The 23456-nt window shown below is 37.2% G+C and overlaps 1 protein-coding gene and 1 pseudogene across 3 annotated transcripts in view; one reads left to right on the top strand and one right to left on the bottom strand.

Annotated features, from left to right (window-relative positions):
• The window catches only part of TCF12 (transcription factor 12), a 389492-nt gene that overhangs the window by 355470 nt on the left and 10566 nt on the right, over positions 1–23456 (bottom strand). The window lies entirely within an intron of this gene.
• Positions 7551–12516, top strand: LOC308614956 (Krueppel-like factor 4; annotated as a pseudogene). The gene is made up of 2 exons: positions 7551–7577; positions 11518–12516. The product of its transcript is annotated as a Krueppel-like factor 4 (transcript).

The following is a 23456-nucleotide window of genomic DNA, read 5'->3' as shown; positions in this document are numbered from 1 at the left end:
CAGACTACCTCAGTAGTGAGGAATAATCAGCCCTGGCCCAAGCACTACTCTGGACCCACCTAACAAATCTTAAAAAGACCAAAAAGGATTAAGATGTTTCAAAGTAACTTAACTACATACAGAACAAGGTTCAAGATTAGTTTTAGTAATATAAAAATATACAGCACCCAGCAAGGTAAAATCACAATAAAATCTGAAACCTAATAAAAAATTACTAGCCATACAAAGAAGCAAAAAGGTACAAACCATACAGAGAGGGGAAAAATCAACTGAGTCCAACCACAACTGACACAGATATAAGAACCAACCAACCAGGATATTAAATCAGTTACTATAACTATTCCATATGTTCAGAAAGTTTAGAGATGTGGAAGATATAAGAAGACACAAGTCGGGGACTTCCCCAGTGGCACGGTGGTTAAGAATCTGCTTGCCAATGCAGGGGACACAGGTTCGAGCCCTGATCTGGGACAATCCCACGTGCCGCGGAGCAACTAAGCACATGTGCCACAACTACTGAGCCTGCGTGCCGCAACTACTGAAGCCCGCGCACCTACAACCTGTGCTCCACAACGAGAAGCCACCACAATGAGAAGCCCGTGCACCACAACAAAGAGTAGCCCCCACTCGCCACAACTAGAGAGAGCCCACACACAGCAACGAAGACCCAAAGCAGCCAAAAATAAAGAAATTTTTAAAAGCTTAAAAAAAAAAGAAGACACAAATCAAGCTTCTGGAGATGAAAACTATAATGTATGAGATGAAAATTACACAGAACAGGATTGATGGAAGGTTAAACATGGCAGAAGAAAAGGTAGTAAACTTGAAGACATAGCAGAAAATCCAATATTAAACACAAAGAGAAAAGAGGATTTTTTTTTTTTAATGAAGTGAGCTGTGGCACAACTCCAAGAGTCCTTCTACCCATATAATTGGAGTTTCTGAAGGTGAGGGGGCACAGTAAATTATCTGAAGAAAGTTTCCAAAATTTGCCCCAATTTGATGAAAATTATAAACTCACAGATCAAAAAAGTTCAACAAATACCAAGCAAAAGAAACATGAAGACATGCATACACCAAGTCATATCATAATCAAATTGCTCAAAGCCAGTAATTTTTTCTAATCTTAAAAGCAAACAGAGAAAAAACATACATATTACATAGAGAGAAACAAAAATAAGAATGACATTAGATTCCATATTGGAAATTATAAAAACAAGAAGACACTGGAGCAAATCTTTAAAATACTGAAAGAAAAAGCTACCCATCTAGAATTCTATACCTAGCAAAAATACTTTCTTAAAGAACTACTCAAGAATTTTTGAGACATGCAAAAGCTGAAAGGAATTCACTACCAACAGATCTTCACTGTGAGAAATATTAAAGTTCTTCAAACACAAGGAAAATGATGTCAGATGGAAATGCGGATCTATACTAAGAAATAAAGAGCAATGAGAATGGTAACTTAATAAATGTATATGGGTTTTTCTTATTATTAAATCTCTCTAAAAGATGATGGATTAAACAAAAATAACAAGGATCTGGTGTTGGATTTATTACATATGTAAAAGTAAAATGTATGGCAACAATAACACAAAAGCTGGGATGGGAGAAATGGATGTACACTATGGTAAGGTGCTTGAACTATACATGAAAAGACATGGTATCCCTTAAGGTACATTAAGATAAGTTGAAAATGTATACTATAAATCCTAACACAACCACTAAATTAACAACAAAAAGTTTTCCCTAATAAGGTGACAAAGAATACAAAATAGAATCATAAAAATACTCAATTTATCCTAAAAAGAAGGCAGAAAAAGAAGAACAAAGAACATGTGAGATAAATATCAGTAGAAAACAAACAGCAAGATGATGCATTTAACTCTAACCATATCAAACACCACATTAAAATTTCCAGTTTAAAACCAAAGATTTCAGACTGGGTAAAAATGCAAAACTCAATGTACATGCTGCCTAAAATAAAGGCACTTTAAATAGAACAAAGTTAAAAACAAAAATAAGGAAAAAGTATACAATGCTAACACATCAAAAGAAACCTGAAGTATATTTATTAATATCATGTAAAGTAAATTTATGAGCAAAGAATATTAACAGGAATAAAGGAGGCCATTTCATAATGATAAAGCAGTCAACTCATCAAGAGGATATAAAAATCCTAAACATTAATGCATATAATAATAGAGCTTCAAAATATGTGTATACAAACTAATATAACTGCAAGGATAAATAAAAAACTCACAACTCTAGTCAGAGATTTCAATTCCCCTCTCTCAACAACTGGTAAATCAACCTAAAAGAAAATCAGAAAGGATATAAAAGACCTGAACAATACTGTAAGCCAAAATGATCTGATTTAGAAAACACTCCACCAACCAACAGCAGAAGAACATCTGCCAAGTCAAACCATATCCCAGGCCATAAAACAAGACTCAGTACATTTAAAAGGGCTCAATGCAGACAAAGTATGTTCTCTGACCATAATGGAATTAAATTAGAAATCAGCAACAGAAATATCCCTAAAATGATATTCTCCCCAAATATGTGTAACCTGAATAACAACCACTTCTAAATAATTCATGGGTCAAAGAAGAAATCAAAGAGATATCAGAAAGTATTTAACCTAAATGAAAATAACTACTCAACATATCAAAATTTGTGAAATGTTACTAAAGGAGTACTTGAGGAGAGGGGAGAATTTATAGCACTAACGACCTATATTAGAAAATCAGAAAAGTCTCAAATTAATGACTTCAAAATCTAAAATTTAAAAAGAAAAAATTACACCTGAAGTAAAGAGAAAGCAAATAATAAAATCACACCAGAAATCAAAGAAATGAGAAAATAAAATAAAATAAAGAAAACCACCAAATCCAAAGCTGGTTCTTTGAGAAGATCCATAAAACTAATACACTTTTAGTCAGAGTGATCAAGGGAAAAAAGAAAGAAGAAACGAATTAGAAATATCAAGAATAAGAACAGTGACATTACTACAAATTCTACAGATATTAAAAGGATAATAAGCAAATATGAACAACTCTATTTCAACAACTTAAATGACATAACTTACATTCAACAACTTAAATGACATCAACAAATTCAACAACTTAAATGACATAAACAAATTCTTTGAGAAGTACAAACTACCAAAGTTTGAACAAGAAGAAATCAATCATCCAAGTAGATGAATTTTTAGTTAAAAATCTTCCAACAAAAACAATCTCCAGACTCAGATGGTTTCACTGGTAACAACTAATATTTAAGGGAGAGATAATATCAATTATACACAAACTCTTCTAGAAAATTTAAAGAGGGAATACTGCCCAGCTTATTCTATGAATCCAGCATTAACCTGGTGTCAAAATCAGACAAAAAAACATTAGGAGAAAAGAAAACTACCTATGTTTAACAAATTCCAACAACATATAAAAAGATTAGTTCTTCATGACCACATGGGGCTTATCTGCATAATGCAACTTGGTTTAACGATAAAAAATCAATCACTGTAACTCCCCCATATAGTAACAAATTTTAAAAGAAAAGCCAAGTGATCATCTCTATAGATCCAAAAAAAGCATAAGGCAAACCCAACGTCCATTCCTGGAAAAATCTCTCAGAAGTTTTAACAGAAGGAAACTTCCTCAGTCTAATAAATAGCACTACATTAAAGCCTACAGCTAACATCACACTTAATGGTAAAAGACTACATATTTTTCCTCTAAGATCCAAAACAAATCAAGTTGTTCTGTTCTCACCACTTCCATTCAAAATTATACTAGTTGCAATAAACTACAATCAGAAAAGAAAAAAAATAATACTAAGGCATCCAGATTAGAAACCAAGAAGTAAAACAGCCTTAACTCACAGACTACATGACCACCAACAGAATATCTCTATAGAATGGAATCTACAAAAAAGTACTGGAATTAATACGTTTTTAAAATCTGTGCAGGACATAATGTCAACACACAAAACTCAATTATATTTCTATATACTGGTAACTAACAATCAGAAATTGAATTTTAAAAACAATACCATAGGGGCTTCCCTGGTGGCACAGTGGTTAAGAATCCGCCTGCCAATACAGGGGACACAGGTTTGAGCCCTGGTCCAGGAAGACCCCACGTGCCACGCAGCAACTAGGCCTGTGGACCACAACTACTGAGCCTGCACTCTAGAGCCCATAAGCCACAACTACTGAAGCCTGTGTGCCTACAGCCCGTGCTCCACAACAAGAGAATCCAGCGCAATGAGAAGCCCATGCACCAAAACGAAGAGTAGCCCTCGCTCACCGCAACTAGAGAAAGCCCGTGCATAGCAACAAAGATCCAATGCAGCCAAAAATAAATAAATAAAATAAATATTTTTTAAGTCTTTAAAAAATAATAACAAAATAAAATAAAAACAATACTATATATAACAGCATCAAGAAGTATGAAGTACTTATAAATCTAATAATATAAGTGAGACATATAGAGATCACTATAAAATATTGCTCAGAGAAACTAAAATGATCTAAATAAACAAAATTATATTATCTTCCCATGGAGTCAGAAAACTTGATATTGTCAAGATGTCATTTCTCCCTAAATTTATCTGTGGATTTAAAGCAATCCCAGTCAAAATCCCAAAAGGCTTTTCTTCTGTAGCAATTGACAAAACAGTACTAAAATGTATATGAAAATGCAGAGGACCTAAAATAACCAAACACTATAAAAGAACAAATTTAGAACAGTAACACTACCTGATTTCAAGACATATTACAAAGCTGCAGTAATCAAACAAGTGTGGTATTGCATAAAAACAGCCAAAGATCAATAGAAACACTATAAAGCACAGAAAAAAAGACACATAAATATATGGAAAAATTTTTATAAACATGTAAATGAATTCATTTGAGAATGAATAATCTTTTCAACAAATGGTACTTTAACAGTTGAAAATCATATACAAAGAAATGAACTTCAAATCCATACCTCATACCATATTAAATAACAAACTCAAAATGGATCACAGACCTATATGTAAAACTAAATTTTAAAAGTTGCAGAAGTAAATACAAGGGAAAACTTTTGTGACCATTGGTTAAGATTTCTTAGATAACAACACCAGAAGGACAATCTGTAAAACAGTAACTTGATAAACTGAATCTCATCAAAAATAAAAACTATTAATCTTCAAAACATACTCAAGAGAATGAAAAAAAACCACCCAGAAAGTGGGTGAAAATATCCATAAATCACATCTCATAAAGGACTTGCACCCAGATTATTTAAAGCAATCTCAAAACTCAGTAATAAGAAAATAATCTTATTTAAAAAGACTTAGATGTGAAGATCCTTCACCAAACATGATAAAAGATGGCAAGTAAGCACATGAAAAGATGCTAAATGTCATTAGTAATTAGGAAAATATGTATTAAAACCACAATGAGAAGGACTTCCCTGGTGGTACACTGGTTAAGAATCCACCTGCCAATGCTGGGTACATGGGTTCAAGCCCTGGTCCAGGAAGATCCCACATGCCGTGGAGCAACTAAGCCCGAGTGCCACAACTACTGAGCCTGCATGCCACAACTACTGAAGCTCACACGCCTAAGCCCATGCTCTGCAACGAGAGGCCACCGCAATGAGAAGCTCATGCGCCACAACAAAGAGTAGTTCCCGCTCGCCGCGACTAAAGCCCGCGCACAGCAACAAAGACCCAACGCAGCCAAAAATAAATAAATTTATTAAAAAAAAAAACCCACAAGATACCACCACACACCTATTAGAATGGCTAAATTTTAAAACAATGACCATACCAAGTGTATCCATACAAGGATGTAGAGGGACTGAAACTCACATACTCCAAGTAGGAATGTAAAATTAGATAACTACTGTGGAAAAAGTGTTTGGCAGTTTCTTAAGCTTATAGATATCTACCATATAAATATCCACACAAATACTTGTTTAAGAATGGTCATAAGAGCTTTTTTGTAATAATCAAAAATTGGACATAACCCAAGTACCCATCAACAGGACAAGGGACAGACAAATTGTGGTACAGGAATTACCATTAAGCAATAAAAAAGAATAAACTATTGATACATGGATAAATCTCAAAATAATTATGCTGAGTGAAAGAAGCCAGACAAAAAGGACATTCTGTGTGGTTTTATTTATTTAAAAACTCTAGAAAATGAAAACTAATCTAGGCAGAAAAGATATACAAATGGGCACGAGAAAACTTTAGAAAGGGATATACATGTTCATTACCTTGACTGTGGTGATAGTTTCCTACTAAACTTTATACCTTAAATATGTGCTATTTATTGTAACTAGCTGCTAGAAATTTAGTCACATGTTGCCAGTGGCTACTGTAAAGTACATCTAAAGCTTCTCCCTTACCCAGTCTTCCCACTCACCATGCCTTCACCTAGTACACCAGCAAAAGACACACCAACTCTCTGGACAGAAGTAGCTGTTTTAACCTCTACTTCGTGACACTTTAATCATTTCTATTAAAGCACTTTCCAGATTGTACTGTTATTTACCTGTTCACATGACTGTCTTCCCCAACAAATTACAAGCTCTTCCAGGAGGAGGACCATACCCATGTCACCTTTATAATCCCAGATACCAAGCACAGAGCCTGACACAAAATGTATGCTGAATAAATGTTGGTTAAATAAAGCATACAACTCATATCTTTTATGAATGTTTTTCATAAGTCTTCTTACATTGTTTTCTATACAAAGAAACACCACAACAATTGATGCGTGTATGTGATAAGGAAACTGTCAAATCATCCTCGCCTAAAAGAAATGTTTTTAATTCATACTTGACTGAGTTTCAAGGCAACTTTTTTTTCTTGCAGATCTAGTTTTACATCTATAATTTTTCATCCAATAAAATGACTGAATTCCTGTATGTAACAGACAATGCTCTATGTACTCAGAATAAATTATAGGATAAAACAAAGTAAAACAAAAGAACTTTACATTCTGGTTTAATAATTAGAAGAGTGAGATTATAATGCTTTTTGGCAGATACCTTTCAAAAATTGAGATAACGAAACTGCGTATTAATAAGTATTCATAATAATACTAACATACGTAGAAATATACAAATTGTTTAATTAGGGTACGGTATAATGCAACAGTCAATGAAATAAATAGCCCAGAACACCTAAAAACAGATATCTAAAATAATAGAATGAATAAAGATAAAAATCAAGGATTTCAACTACATTTTTAAACGTTAACAACTGCTTTGCCTTTTCAGAATGCTGTGAAAATGACCTTTTCTGGAAGTCACGAAATCAGGAAATTTTCTCTCACACATTGTCACCAACAAAATCTGGCTGGAATCAAGAGAACTCAGGCAGAGAAAATGAGCTCACTTAGAAGTAATCTGTATTTGGGCCTTGTTGTCCATTTCTTATAGATGATGATTTCACTGGGGGAAAAGTGGGACTTTTCATCCTACTTTCCATGTCCTGACCATGGCAAAGTGTAAGCATTCTTTTTCCTCTAATAATATAGAAGGATGAGTGCAAGAGGAAAATGTAGGAAGGTAAAATGAGGTGGTAATGCTCGTGATAATGGAACATGTTAATATTCTATAAAGGTCTCAAAAACTGCTGTTACTTCTGCACTTTTGGCTATGACCTCTGAGCTGACTCCATCATAAACTTCAGTCTTCCTCTTCATGCTGAGGTGACTGCATCATTGAAAACAATGTTTTATCTTCTCAACTTACAGTAAGTGTTTACTACTCCACTGGTATTCACTCCAGTTTGTCTTAACAGTCTCTTCTGAAGTAAAGGGATTTTTTTAAAGGTCTGTCTACATAGATTACCCTGAGACTAAGAAACTCTCATATACTAGACTAAATTCTTCAAAGAGAGGGAAAAAATTCTTCTTTGTATATGAATTCTGATATTTTGGAGTTACAGTAACGTTTTCAGGTCACTTATGACACGAGGGCATCATGTAGGCTTTTCTGTAGAGATCCAGATAGACTTTGTTTTGTTGTTGTTATTGTTGTTGAAGGTGAAGCATCTGACACTACTGTGAATGATATATTTTTTAAAGTTTTATTTATTTATTTTATTTATTTTTGGCTACGTCGGGTCTTAGTTGCAGCATCCGGGATCTTTGCTGAGGCATGCAGCATCTTTCGCTGGGGGGCGTGGCCTTCGTCCTGGTGCGCAGGCTTCTCTCTAGTTGTGGCATGCAGGTTTTCTCTTCTCTAGTTGTGGTGCACAGGTTCCAGGGGGCACGGGCTCTGTAGTTATGGCACGCGGGTTTCAGAGTGAGCGGGCTCTGTAGTTTGCAGCATGTGGGCTCTCTAGTTGATGCACACAAGCTCAGTAGTTGTGACACATGGGCTTATTAGTTGCCCCGCGGGGCATGTGGGATCTTAGTTCCCTGACGAGGGATTGAACCCACATCCCCTGCATTGCAAGGCGGATTCTTTACCACTGGACCATCAGGGAAGTCCCCGGAGGGCAGACTTCAGCAATACACAACACTTCAAACTATATACTGCTTTGTCATTTAGAAAGCATTTTCACATGCACATTTAAGCCTCACAAAATCCTTGTGAATAGGCTTATTCACCTCCATAGTGACAAATAAATCATATAAAATAAAAACCTTGACATCACCTCCAATGGCTTACTTCACCTCACACTACAAACTCAATTAAGAAGAGGTGCCATCTCAATGACTAAACAGTGAATATTTTAAAAATTAATTTTCTACTCTTGGATGTCCCCAAATTGGCATGGATTTGGAGCAGTTTCCTTCTCTGATTTTCTTTTATTACTTTTTCTTTTTAAGAACAAATAAAGTACTGAAAATTAAAAAAAAAAAAAAAGAGGAGGTCCCATCAATTCCACATCTACATGTTCTCACTCGTATCCTCACTAAGCGCTGCTACATGCAAAGCTGTCATTTAAGCTGTGCACCACACACCTTCAGGGGCATCACTCACAATGCGGTGTAACACCTGACCAGACGTACACAGCTGTCCTGACTTCATGAACACTGCTCTCATTCAAGAACCCTGCCTCCACTCTCTCTGTTACACATTTTCTACTAGCCACATTTACCTTCCTAAGAAGAAAAGGGGACTTCTGATTTCAACCATGATGTAGTAACTGTGACTGAATTTAACCTGTCACTGCAAACAACCAGAAAATTGGAAAATATATGCTAAATGTCTGCTTCCAGATACTGGAAAACAAACCATGTAAGACTACAATCCCTGAGAAAAGGAAAACAAACTACATGAATTCTACCATTATCCTGGTTTCCTGCCTAAAGACAATTTGCAGATCATTGTGCAGGGAGGGGATCTCAAGCAGAGTAGAGTGGTATCACTGAGTTGAAGGGATAAAGATTAGAGTTCGAGGAGGCAAAGGCAGCTGGAATTTGTGGGGCAGAGATCCAGATGAGGAACCTATACAGAAAAAGAGCTCCAGAAATCTTCATGGGGTCCCCTTGAGTATGCTACTAACAGGAAATCACACAATATGGTAAAACTGCACAAAGGAAGGCAAAAATGAGCAAGGAATTTTAAGTTCAACAATGCCCAGAGCTCAAATGGAAATGGGAGATGTCTTAAAAGTTGGAAGCAGTGAGAGTGGAACATAAACATTGAAAACTCAAGGAATTCAATAAATATCTCAGAAGGGTTATGACTTAGTAACAAGGAAAACTATTCTTGGCATAAAAATTACACTATACCCACTCTAACAAAGCTTAAAAGCGACACTTGAAGGAACTGAGTTCACCTCTAGTAACTCAATCTCCTGACATAACGAAGTCCTGTATTATTTAAAAGAAGACAACAGGGACTTCTTTGGTGGTGCAGTAGTTGGGAATCTGCCTGCCAATGCATGGGACATGGGTTCGACCCCTGGTCCAGGAAGACCCCACATGCCACGGAGCAACTAAGTCTGTGGGCCACAATTACTGAGCCTGCACTCTAGAGCCCACGCACCACAACTACTGAGCCCACATGCCGCAACTACTGAAGTCCATGTGCCTAGAGCCCATGCTCCACAACAAGTGAAATCACTGCAATGAGAAGCCTGCATGCCTCAACAAAGAGTAGCCTCTGCCTGCCACAACTAGAGGAAGCCCACAGGCAGCAACGAAGACTAAATAAATAAATAAATAAATAAATAAAAATAAATATAAATAAATAAAGGCAACAAAATCCACTCAACGGTGTAAGATTCAAAATGTTGAGAATTTAATCAAAATTTACATGTGCAGACTCAAAAAAAAGTGACCCATAACCAGAAGAAAAATCTGTCAATACAAATAAGCCTAGAATATAAAGATATTAGCAAAGACTTGAAAACAGCTATTACAAATTATTCACTGATTTAAAGAAAACCAGGAACATTGTGAAGAAAGAGATGCAAGACCAAAAAAAAAAAAAATCGATTTCTAGAAATAAAATACAGTATCTGAAATGAAAAATTTACTGGATAGGATGAATAGATTAGACACTGCAAAAGAAAAGATCCTTAGCTTGACGACACAATAACAGAAACTATTAAAATTGAACTGTAAAGAGAAAGAAGGCTGAAAAACAATAATAGAACCTCTATAACCTGTGGAATAACATCAAGAGAACCAACATAATTGTAATTGGAGTCTGTGAGGGAAAAACATTTGAAGATGCAATGACTAAAGTGTTTCAACTGTAAACATATATATCAAACAAACACAAACATACATACAGTCATAGAAATCTTAAAACCAAATTACTGAAAACAGGAACTTTTAAAAGCAGACAAAGGGAAAAAACTATTACGTAGAAAAGAACAAAGAATTATTGCAGACTTATGAAAAACAATGAAAGCCAAAAAAAAAAAAACCACACACAATAGAGAGACATGTTTAAATTGTCAAAAGAAAAAAGTCAACATAATTCTATATCCAGCAAAAGTACCCTTCCAAAATAAAGGCAAAATAAAAACTTTTTAGGGCAGCAAAAATAAAGAGAATTCACTGTCTGCATTCTATACTATAAGAAATTTTTTAAATGCTTCAGGCAGAAGAAAAATGAGACAAAACAGAAAACCCGATGTACACAAAGGAATGAAGAATGATGTAAATGGAAAATATATGGATAAATACAAACTCTCTCATAAGACTAATTAAGAAAAAAGAGAGGGCTCCCCTGGTGGTGCAGTGCTTGAGAGTCCGCCTGCCGATGCAGGGGATACGGGTTCGTGCCCCGGTCGGGGAGGATCCCACATGCCGCGGAGCGGCTGGGCCCGTGAGCCATGGCTGCTGAGCCTGTGCGTCCGGAGCCTGTGCTCCGCAATGGGAGAGGCCACATCAGTGAGAGGCCCGCATACCGCAAAAAAAAAAAAATAAAGAAAGAAAAAAGAGAAAAGACACAATTACCAATATCGAGAGGGAAAGGTGAAACATGACTATATATCCAACACAATAAAAGGATAATAGAATATTATGAATAGTGTTAGACCGGGGGCGACCCAGGAGTGGCGCCGGGCAACACAAGCGGCGGCCTCCTCGATGGCCGGGAGTCTGCACCCCCTCCAACAGCTCCCTTCAACCTGGTGGACATCAACGACGTGAGCCCCTCCGGCGGCTTCGTGACCTAGCTTCTGTGGTCCGAACTGACCCAGGGTACATTCCGCTGCAGCAGCCGCAGCCGCCAGGTGGCGGGCTGATGGGCAAGTTTGTGTTGAAGGCGTCGCTCGCTGACTGTCCCTGGCAGCGTGTACGACAGCCCTTCGGTCATGAGTGTTAGCAAAGGCAGCCTGGACGGCAGCCACCCGGTGGTGGTGGCGCCATACAGCAGCAGGCTGGTGCACATGTGTCCTAAGATCAAGCAGGAGGCTGTCTCCTTGTGCACCGTCAGTTGGCCCCTTGATGCCCACTTGGGCACTGGACCCCCTCTCAGCAATGGCCACCGGCTGCCTGCGCATGACTTTCCCCTGGGGCGGCAGCTCCCCAGCAGGACCACCCCGACCCTGGGTGCCGAGGAACTACTGAGCAGCAGGGACTGCCATCCTGCCCTGCCGCTCCCCCCAGGCTTCCATCCCCACCCCGGGCCCAACTACCCTCCCTTCCTGCCCGACGAGATGCAGCTGCAGGTCCCACCACTCCATTACCAAGAGCTCATGCCACCCAGTTCCTGCAGGCCAGAGGAGCCCCAGCCAAAGAGGGGGAGAAGGTCGTGGCCCCGGAAAAGGATGGCCACTCACACCTGTGATTACGCAGGCTGCGGCAAAACCTACCCAAAGAGTTCTCATCTCAAGGCACACCTGTGAACCCACACAGGTGAGAAATCTTACTGCTGTGACTGGGACGGCTGTGGGTGGAAATCTGCCCACTCAGATGAACTGACCGGGCACTGCCGCCAACACACAGGGCACCACCCCTTCCAGTGCCAGAAGTGCGACTGGGCATTTTCGAGGTCGCACCACCTCGCCTAACACATGAAGATGCACTTTTAAATCCCAAAACAGTGGATATGACCCACACTGCCAGGCAAGAATTCAGTGTTTTTTGCCTTTCACACTGTCTTCCCGGTGAGGGGAGGAACCCAGCTTGAAAGCACTACAACCATGGTCAAGTTCCCAACAAGTCAACTTGTGAATGGATAATCTGGAGACATGAGGAAACCAAACAACAAAGAACAGATGGGGTCTATGACTGGATCTTCTATCATTCTAATTCTAAATCCAACTTGAATATATATTCCTGGACTTAGAAAACGCCAAGGGGGTGACTGGATGTTGTGGATATCAGGGTATAAATTAGATCCCTGAGTTGAAGGGAAGGAAGACCAGAATCCCATGAATTGTTTTGATGCAATATAAGCATAAAGATCACCTTGTATTCTCTTTGCCTTCTAAAAGCCATTACTACAATCTTAGAAGAAGAGGAAGAAATTCAGGTACAGAAAATGTGTTTTAATAGCCTAAACGATGGTGCTTGGTGAGTCTTGGTTCTAAAGGTACCAAATGAGGCCAAAGTTCTCAAACTGCTGCATACTTTGACAAGGAAAATCTATTTTTGTCTTCCAGTCTACATTTATGACCTAAGTCAGGTAAATACACCTGGTTTACTTTAACGTTTTATGCACACAGTCTGTCATGCACTGTGGTTTCAGATGTGATGGTTTATTCCGAAGTGTGCCTTAAGCAGAACAAATGTTTTTTTCTATATAGTTCCTTGCCTTAATAAATATGTAATATAAATTTAAGCAAACTTCTATTTTGTATATCTGTAAACTACAAAGTAAAAAAATGAACATTTTGTGGAATTTGTATTTTGTATACTCAAGGTAAGAATTAAGTTTTAAATAAACCTATAATATTCTATCTGAAAAAAATGAATAGTGTTAGACCAATAAATTCAATAACAAATGAAATGGACAAATTCCTTGAAAGACACACATTACAAAAATTTATTCAAGAAGAAACAGAAAACCTGAATGGCCTTAAATCAACTAAAGAAATTAATTACAACTTAAAACCTTCTTATATAGAAAACACTAGGCCTAGAAGGTCTCACTGGTGAATTGTTATATATCTAAGGAAGACAACACCACTTCTACACACTCTCAGAAAATAGAAGAAGAGCAAGGGAACACTTCCTAATTCATTAGATGAGGCCAGCGTGACTCTGATGACAAAACAAAAGACACATACCGCCCCCAAAAAAAAAGAATCTACAGCTCAATATCCATCATGAATACAGATATAAAAATCCTTAAAATATTAACAAATTAAATTCAGTAATATGAAAATGATACATTGTGACTAGGTAGAATTTATTCCAGAAACACAAACTTGATTTAGCATTCAAAAATCAATTAGTGTTATTTATTACATGAACAGAACAAAGGAGGAAATCCATCTGATGATCTCAATGGATTCACAGAAAGCATTTAATAAAACTTCAACGCATTCATGATTAAAAAAAAAAATCACTCAGCAAACTGGTATTAGAAAGGTATTTCCTCAGGATCCAGGAATGGGCATTTGTTAAAAGCTCCCCAGGTGATGCTAATACATTGTTGGGTTTAGAATCAAGGAAGAGCCAATCCCTCCACCAAACACATTTTAACAAGGATGACTTCACCAAATTTTGATATTAAATAACTGTGGTATTTGATAACAGGATATTACACAACTGTCCATGAGACTAGTTTTTCTTTAATCTGAATAACTAGCTAGTGCTGCATAACTGTATGGATCACCTTTGAAATCTGATTTCACCACTTAGTAGCTGTTACTCAACCACCTAAGCCTGTTTCCTCATCTGCAAAAAAGGGAGTAAAACTAAATCTGCCTCAAAGAGTTATTATAAAGATTATGTTAAATAATTCATGTAAAAGCGTGCCCTGTGCACAAGGCCTACACATAAAGAACGAATATCTTATTGAATGTTTCTATTACAATAAAACTAATTTAAGTGCTTGTTTTCTAAAGGGTTTTTAGCTTCATTAAGTCATATGTATTGTACAATTATGTCACTTTCTATAACAGGTCAAATCATTACACATATTTTAGGAAATCAAAATATCCTAGTAAAATAAATACGGGCTCAAGAATGCCCTTTGTATAGTGATCCCCTACTCACCCTCTCTTGTTAAGCGGAAAGGTTAAACTGCAGAACTGCTGTTCCCTATTGTGTAAAAAACAAGAGCTATGTATCGCTTGCATATGCATGAAAAAATATGAGAAGAAACTGAACAGAGTAAATCTCTGCCAAGGGAGTGCAAATGGGGAACAGGAAGTAATGACAAGAAGAACTTTTGTTTTTCACCATATAGCTTTCTATGCTATTCAGATTTTTTTTAGCTTTGGCTTGTATTTTTATAATTTTTCAAAAATAGTTAATAGAAGAAAACATTTTCAGCATTTACATATAGGCTTTCAAAATTAATTTAAAATTTAACACTCTCCTCTCCAGTGTCACCTAGGTTAGTGAAAACCACAACAAATAGATAAAAATACCCTTCCTCTGGAAACAACACTTCCATATCAGAACAGACCACTTCATTCAAAAGCTAACAAGCCTTTAAAAGAAGAAGAAACTGGAGGGGAGTATAAAATTAACCGCTTCTTTTTACAATCTCTGAAGACCCACTTTGGATTTTGCCTGAACCCTTTTACACCGTTTATTTACATCTAAACCAGCTGAGCCATACCAAAATATTCCTATGCTATTGGTCCAATATCACAGCAACTTGTTCATCTTACATCGGAACACTAAACAAATGCTTTCCTAGAGCTTCCCAAGATGATTTTTATATTGAAATACACTGCTTATGATACATTCTTCTAAACAAAGATAACAGTTGAAAACTCCAAGCTAGTATAGGAATATTGGAAACCAAAAAAAATATTTTCCTACCGCAACCCAGTCTGAGGATTATTTGCAATACAAAAAGTTCTAAAAATTAGGTACTCTTTAAACATCAATGAGATAGTCAATCAAAACAGTTAGATTATTATTAAATGTTAACAAAAGCTCCTTTTTTTCTGAACTTTCTTGCTATTCAGTGAACATCTTCACCAAAAAGTGTCATTTATATTTTTGAAATGTGTTTACAAACACAGCTTTGTTTCACAAAATTCAAAAATACAAAGCCTCCATTCAAATCATAAAAATACCAATTACCTCATCTTTGACTCACTGAATAAACGCAAACCTGCTCCTTTCACATGGATCAAACGGGCACTTTCAGAGAGCTAAAAAATCAATCTTAGGCGGTAAAGGTGGCATCTTAGAAATCTGCAGGTTTCCAAGCAATGAAAGTTTCTGTTTGAAATCAACACTCTGTTAAACTACACAAGGCAATATATTCTATACATTTCCGAGGTAAGCTATATAAGAACTGAGAATCTAGCAGCCACTATCTCAGATAAAGTGGTCTTAAGTCGGTGAGAAGCTTACAATGGACAATGTTTGTTCTGAGGTAGATTACTGAGATGAGAATTTTTATCATCTTTATCACAAAGGTCACATCTCCAAATTGATATACCCCTAGATCTCTCCTAACAAAACTCCTTAACTTTCAAGTAATGTTTCCCTCAGAACAAAATTTTTCCAAATTCCACATACAAGGGTCAACTCAATTCCTGGCTTAAGAAAAAGAAAAGATAAAAAATACAATTTCCAAAGACTTCATGTTGAAATTTGCAACCCAATTTCAACATACAAAGAGTTGTCTACAGTCAACAAAAGCAGCTTTTGGCCCAAAAATCTGAGGATGACTTTAGAAGCATTCAATAAAAGATGATGGTTCACCCTTCCACCAGAAATTAAGCAGGTGAATAGACTCAGCTCCATTAAATAAGATTATCTTTTTCTGCTCTTATAGATGTTTCCCCACATCTATTATAATGCTAGACCATATAACCTCTCTTCTTCTGTGGTTCAACCCAACTGGCAAAAACCTAGGTTACTGTAGGAAAAGTATCACTTCCAAGGTTTTGGTCATCTAGTGGTTTCCAAACTGTGGTAAAATGGTTCCTACGGCCCTCATACAACAGAGCTCCTCTACCCAATCAAGGCCAGTATCAGACAAGTCATCCTCCCCACAATATGACGTTACTAAAGAACAAAAATGGCACACACCCTGTGAAAAGAAAACACTATGGAAGAGTTTGCTCTTCAGAGCTAGGGCTAGCTGTGGTTCAGGAGAGGCAGCTGTATTCACATACAACCTCAGTGGCTTTACCACTTGGCCACTTCCTGCTCATCCTTGATGTTTAAATGTGGGGTCTTGGATGCGCTAAGATCTTTTCAGAAGAAGTACGAGAACAGGTGGAATATGTTAATAAATGAACACCACAGGTCTCCAGACAGCGAATACACACAAGTTCAGTGCTTCCTTAAAACTTCACCATGCAGCTGATATTAGGAAATAAAAATGCAATTTAGGATATTTAATCTAAGAAGTTTAATTTAGGGAATTTAATCTCTCTTTCCAGCAATCTATCACACATCCCCAAACCTAAATATAGTCATTCACCAGGCGTTTGACCTTAAAGTAGGGTACTTTGCAGAAATACAAGTGTAAAACACTATCTTTGCTTTCAGAAAACATACAATCTAAGATATATATATAAATATATATATATATATTAAATGAGAGTATTCTAAAACACAAATCCTTTGTTCAATATTCAGAAGAAGCAGGCTTCAGTCTTCTTTTAAACTTTACAGCGTTAACCCATTAGCTGTCCAGCTACAATAACTGTCTGGACTCAAAATCTGCTGGCCATAACTGCCTTATTGGCTTTAGCTTTGCCTTCAGGAGCAAACAAGAACAAGTACTTTCCTTTACCCGAGAGTCCTTTAAATATCTGGAATCCATATTTTTACAAAATTATGACCTGAAATGGCTGGAAAAGATTTCATAAAGGAAAGGTGGCTCAAATGGCACAAAAATGGCAAGTAAATATTCCAGTTTGTAAGAAAAGAATAACTAGAGGCAGGAGGTCAGGTAAAGAACAGTGCGACTGAACCATACAATTCAGACTGGGGAGTAGTGAGTATAAAACTGGCTAAAGTAAGTTCCTATCAGATTATTAAAGAGCTTAAATGCCAAGGTGGGACTTCTGTTTGTTTTGATAGCCAATAGGGAACACATGTAGACTCTGAGACAAACCACAGGAGAAAGATGTTTTAAAGATATGAGGATTGTGTTTTGGACTACACATTTGGGTCTCCCCAAAATTCATCTACTGAAGCCAATATTTGGAGATGAGGCCTTTGATAGGTAATTAGGGTTAAATGAGGTCGTGAGGCTGGGGCCCCTGTGATGGCATTAGTGCCCTTATAAGAAAGGACACCAGAGAGTTCTCTCTCCCTTATCCCCTCTCACTCACACACTGAGGAAAGGCTATGTGAGAACACAGCAAAAAGGCAGCCCGTAAGCCAGGAAGAGTTGACATCAGAACCTGACAATGCTGGTACCCTGATCTTAGACTTCCAGCCTCCAGAACTGTTGGAAAATAAATTGCTGTTGTTTAAGCCACCCAGTCTGTGGTATTATGTTATGGCAGCCAGTGCAGACTAAGACAGATTGGAAAAGAGAGCAAATGGCACCAAGGAGGCCAAGTAAGAAGACTACTACAATATCCACTGGTGAAGTAACAGATTACAGCAGTAGCAGCAAGAATGCAGAAGCCATCAATTACCTATGAAAGAAAAATAAGCTACTTCACCTGGCCCCAGGGTTCTTAGAAATTATATTCAGGAACCCTAGCTATCCACTTCCAAGGTCCTTAGTTTTTCTGTTTCACCTACCATCTACTCTCATGTCACTGCAATTTAATAACGATCTTTCAAGAGGAGATTAGGAATTATTACAATCAGAAGGTCCCAGAACTTTGACTCTTGTCAAGTGACTGTCAAATCATCCTATAATCCTAAATCCAGTCACTGTCTTATCCTAAAGAAAAACCAGCAAATACCTCCAGTGGAGCCTACCAGTCCACAGGCCTCCATCAAAACCACCCCAATAGCAGTACTGGCTCTGGGTTCCATGAAGTTTGAATTTGCTGATTTCCTTCTTTAAAACAAAGTGAAAAGTTCTAAACAATACAATCTCATAAACACATACATACATGGAGTCAGTAAAAACCTCAATATTTCCCAATAAAAGGTGACCTAGGTGTTTTATATACCCAGACAAGCACACTAATTGGAAAGGGGCAGCACTGGGACCTGGGAAAGCCCTCATCTTCCCTAATCACAAAGAACCTGGAAACAGAAGCACCAGCACACAGCCCCAGCCCTGATACCTTGTCATTTACGGATAAGACTAAGTCAACCCTTCCTGCTTCCAGAAGAGGCATACAGCAGATGAGAGTTCCACTTGCATTTCCCAACCTCATCCTTGCACCCTCTCATTCTCACTCAGGAGTATACCAAGGCCACCACACCCAGTACTTTAAAATCTTCAGAAGGTTAACTCTTACTGACACTAAAGTTTTGTTCAGATTACTGCTCATCAAACAAAGCAAAAACTTTCCTGAGAACTATTCAACTGTCACCCTACTTAAGCCTGTGGTTAACCTTGTTACTACAACAGATCCTCAACAAGAATTTAAAGCTAAGCTGAGGGGACTTCCCTGGTGGTCCAGTGGTTAAGAATCCACCTTCCAATTCAGGGAACTCGGGTTCGATCCCTGGTCAGGGAACTAATATCCCACATGCCGTGGGGCAACTAAGCCTGCGCACCACAACTACTAAGCCTGCGCTCTAGAGCCTGTGTGCCACAACTAGAGAGAAGTCTGTGAGCCACACGAAGAGCCCGCCCACCACAATGAAAGATCCCCCATGCCACCACTAAGACCCGATGCAGCCAAATAAATAAATATTTTTAAAATAAAAATAAATAAAAAATAAAACTAAGCTGAGAATATAGGACTCAAAGGTACTAATTTGGGGGCTCTATGGTTTGAGATATAATTAACAGAGTTTACTTTATTGCTTTAACTTCCCTCATCTAACCAAAAAGAGAAAGAACTCATCTGAGATTTTGAGGGTTACCAACTATAAGGGGTTCCTTAAGCTATCGCCCCTCTCAATCACCTGATTTGATCTTCAATAATTGACTGTTAGAAATGTATGAGTTTTGCATGAATAGTCATTCGTTCCACAACTTGTGAACTTGGAATCCCTTCAAGAGTTGCTATGCCACCTAACATAAGACAACTAATATTCGTACAGAATCACAAACTTCCACATTTTAGAAATAATTTCCTTAAAAATTATTTAATTTCATGACTATCACAACCTCTTAGGCAGTATTTTTATTCTCCTCATTTTAGACATGAGATAGACTCAGAGAAGTTAACATACTGCCGTAGGATCACAAATCTGGTAAATGATAAAGCCAACAATGAACCAAAACTTTGTGACTCCAAACCCCTCCTCTTTCCAGCATACCACAATGTGTCTCTCTCTGTTCTCCACCACCTTAAAGTAAACAAACCATTCTACACAGACCAATAAAAAAACAACAGCGCATTAGTGTGTTCTCTCAAATGCCTACTGATGCTCTTCAACAAAATGAAAGCCCAGTCTACTTCAAATAAATAATAATACAAAATGGACTAATCAGCACCCTCTCAAATAAATCTTTTCATTTTACTGCACTGAAAAGTCTGTTGCCAAAATTAAATTTTAACAACTTCCATTAAAACCTCTGCTATATGTTTAATAACACTTTTAAACTACCCTTGGAGTAACTATTTTCCACCTGCTTTTACTTGCCTTTATAACTAAACAAACACTAAATCTTTGAAAAGGGGGAAGTGAAAATAATGAATTTTCCACACTATGAAACAACCATTCTTTTCTATGGCCTCAACTAAATAATAGCTGTGAATATTCCAATATCTTACAACTATCAAATTTCATCTTCCTCCCAAGGCACAAAGTCTGATGACAGCTAAACAATAAAAGAAGATCACACACAAAAAGAATTATACTCTCCTAAAGACATTTCGGACTGTAGTTGTTTATATCTAATATCTTGTAATACCAACAAGAAAAGTTTTATTTTATGGAGGCTTTTGATTATTGTTTTCTTTTTAACAATAAATAAATCTTGAAGCACCTTCTTTTGGAGATTATCAGCATGGCACCATTTAAGCCTCCAGTTACAACAAAAAATTTTAAAGATTTCTGGAGATATTAAATTCCTCCTCATGACAAACCGTACTCTGGTGTAGATTGGTATCAGTGCAGGTGCAACTATGACTGATCAGTTGCTACTTCTGAGGGGCAATAAGAAACCACAGGCAAATGTGTATCACTGTTGATTTCTCTATTTCCTCTGTAAAATGAACAATTACCAACTTATGGTAATTATGAACTAAATAGTGAATGACTAAATATTTATGCAGTACATTTATCATTATTGATTTTTTTAAAATAATAAGACTCCTCCCATTCCCCCAATCATTCACTGGGCAAAGTCCCACTGCTCTACAACTTGTTCAGCAAGTCTCAGAGTCTACCCACTCTGGCAATACTCTGAAGTTTGACAAGAGATGTTATATAAAGTATGAAGGCAAGACAGACTGTGGCTGTATGGCCTGTTCTGTGTTCCCACAGCAGGGAATCTCAAACTTCTACAAACTTTATGTGGATTTAATTATTCAATATTATATAATGATTCTTCAGACAGTAACACTGGTAATGCTACAGGGAACAGGTTTGCAAGGGAACCAGAAAAGTCAGTATAGCCAATTGACCTGCCTCTCAAAACAGATACACAAAGACTAGTTTATTACACACTCACTTCATTGTTACTTTCATAGTTATATTAAACAGTAATGGGACTGAGCCGGTGACAGGCTCCTGAGGAAAATTTCATACACTCATTAGAATCACAATTTGTTTTTAATGAAGATATCTTTAATGAGTATACTGCAGGAATAAACATCATGCTACTAACCTATGAAAACTTTTAACCAATATAAAAGTAGAGAATAAAATTACCAAAGACTGGTTTTGTTGTCTGTCCTCTATGAAAACAAATCTTAGCTCCTCCTTTTCTTCATGAATATGACTTGTAGGATTTTCTTCTGTTTGCTCTCACACAGTTAAATTTGGATAAGGGTCAAGGCTGAGGCTTTATCTTGGAGGTAATCACATGCTGCTGATTTTTTACATATGCATATATACATAATTATTTCTTACTTGGTTTTATATATTTATGTAAATATATCTGTTAGCATCCTGAAAATTTCCATGCAAAATGACCAGGGAAATATCACTACACTCCTTGGCCCAAAAGATGAAAAGCTTATACCTCCTCAAAATGAAAACTGACTTCCTAAAACAATGTATAGGGCAAACTTCTCAAACCACAAAGCTCAGTCCGAAAAGCTTATACTGTATTCCAAGAAGAATTTCCTTTATATTAACAAGTCCACCACAATTTTTTTCTGTATTTAAAATAATTGTCTCTAGCCTAGACTTTTAGTACAAGAGAAATTCTTATTTTGAGTTGAAAACAACAACAGTGGGGAGGGAGTGAGGGAGATTCACACACACACACACACACACACACACACACACAGAGAGAGAAGGGGAGGTCTATAATACCTTTTTGGAAATCCATGGGGTTGGGTGGGTTTTAGAATTCCATTTTTCAGATTTTAGAAAAGAAATACAGTATACATACCATACCATACAAATCACCCCTAGCACCTGGTAATCATACAGTAACTAGAAAAATAGGAAATGTCAACGGCCTCCCTTCAGATAAGATCGAATCTTGCCACTAAAATAATTTATGCTGAATTTAAAGGAAAAAAATTGATTCATATCTTTTCCAATTTCAAAATGGCAGATCAGTGATTGTGGACCTTTGGCAAGTAAAAAGGTGGTCTTGACATATAATAAACTGTGCTATCACCTAAAATAAAAAGAACTAGCTGATGCTTAAATAAGAGACACTTAGGATATGTAATAAAGTCTTAAAGTGGATCTAATTACTTGCCTAGTTGGAAAAGCATAATCAATTCAAGCTGCCTGTAAGTTGCCACCAAGAGATCCAACATGCATCATCTTCCCCCTTTAACTTTATTCCAAATTGGGACCAACAATGAAAAACATTTTCCTAAACCTAAGTATGTCAAAGTCAGCTGGATACAGTAGGGTTTCCAAATAGCAAAAATCTAAGAGGACCTCCTAACTCAGGAGAACTCAATGACTTTCATCCCTTGTTTATGAATGCCCATATAAACTCAGATTCTCTAAACTAACTTGTGGCCAAATCATGCTTCTGCAGTAAGTTCAAAGTGAGCCTAGCATTTTTTCCTCTCCAGTAGCATAGTAAACCTTTTTTTTATTCCCAACAATCTCAAAACAACATACGCCTCAGAACAGAGAGGCTGGATGACTGTAATTCCCTCCAAGCAGGGATCCCCATGGTGTCCCACCACTAACTCACAACTCTTGCTGAGAGCAGCAGCTCATATGCTCATTGATTAGAGTTGTATAATCAGATTAAGTTCAACCTGTGTTCTCTACATTAACCACCAGTGAAGTGGTGGAAGAGTCATCATGAGTTGATCCTGCTCATTTTAAAGCCTCACAATGGTTCACTGGCAAAACCACCAGAAGAAAACAAGTGAACAACTTTTGAGGGAGGCTAATGCCAGAAAGACTTCCTTTGAGTAACTGGAATAATTTTTCAAATTCAGAGTATTCCCTCAGTTCAAATTCAGGCACTTTCATAACACCTAAAACAGATCTGAGAAAATGACATCTTGGGCCAGCTTTCTTCATTTTTAATAACCAAAAATAAGGTATAGTAGTGGGTTATTTTTTTTTAAAAAGGTAGTATTTTCTGTCCTGTGCCTTATCTCAAATTGTTTTTTTATTTTATTTTGAAGGTTTCATCCCTGAG

The sequence above is a fragment of the Mesoplodon bidens genome (assembly GCF_964165515.1).
Source record: "Mesoplodon bidens genome assembly, chromosome: 3".
In the NCBI taxonomy this organism is placed as follows: domain Eukaryota; kingdom Metazoa; phylum Chordata; class Mammalia; order Artiodactyla; family Ziphiidae; genus Mesoplodon; species Mesoplodon bidens.
Note: the sequence above shows the minus strand (reverse complement) of the source record. Positions and strands in the feature narration are given on the sequence as shown.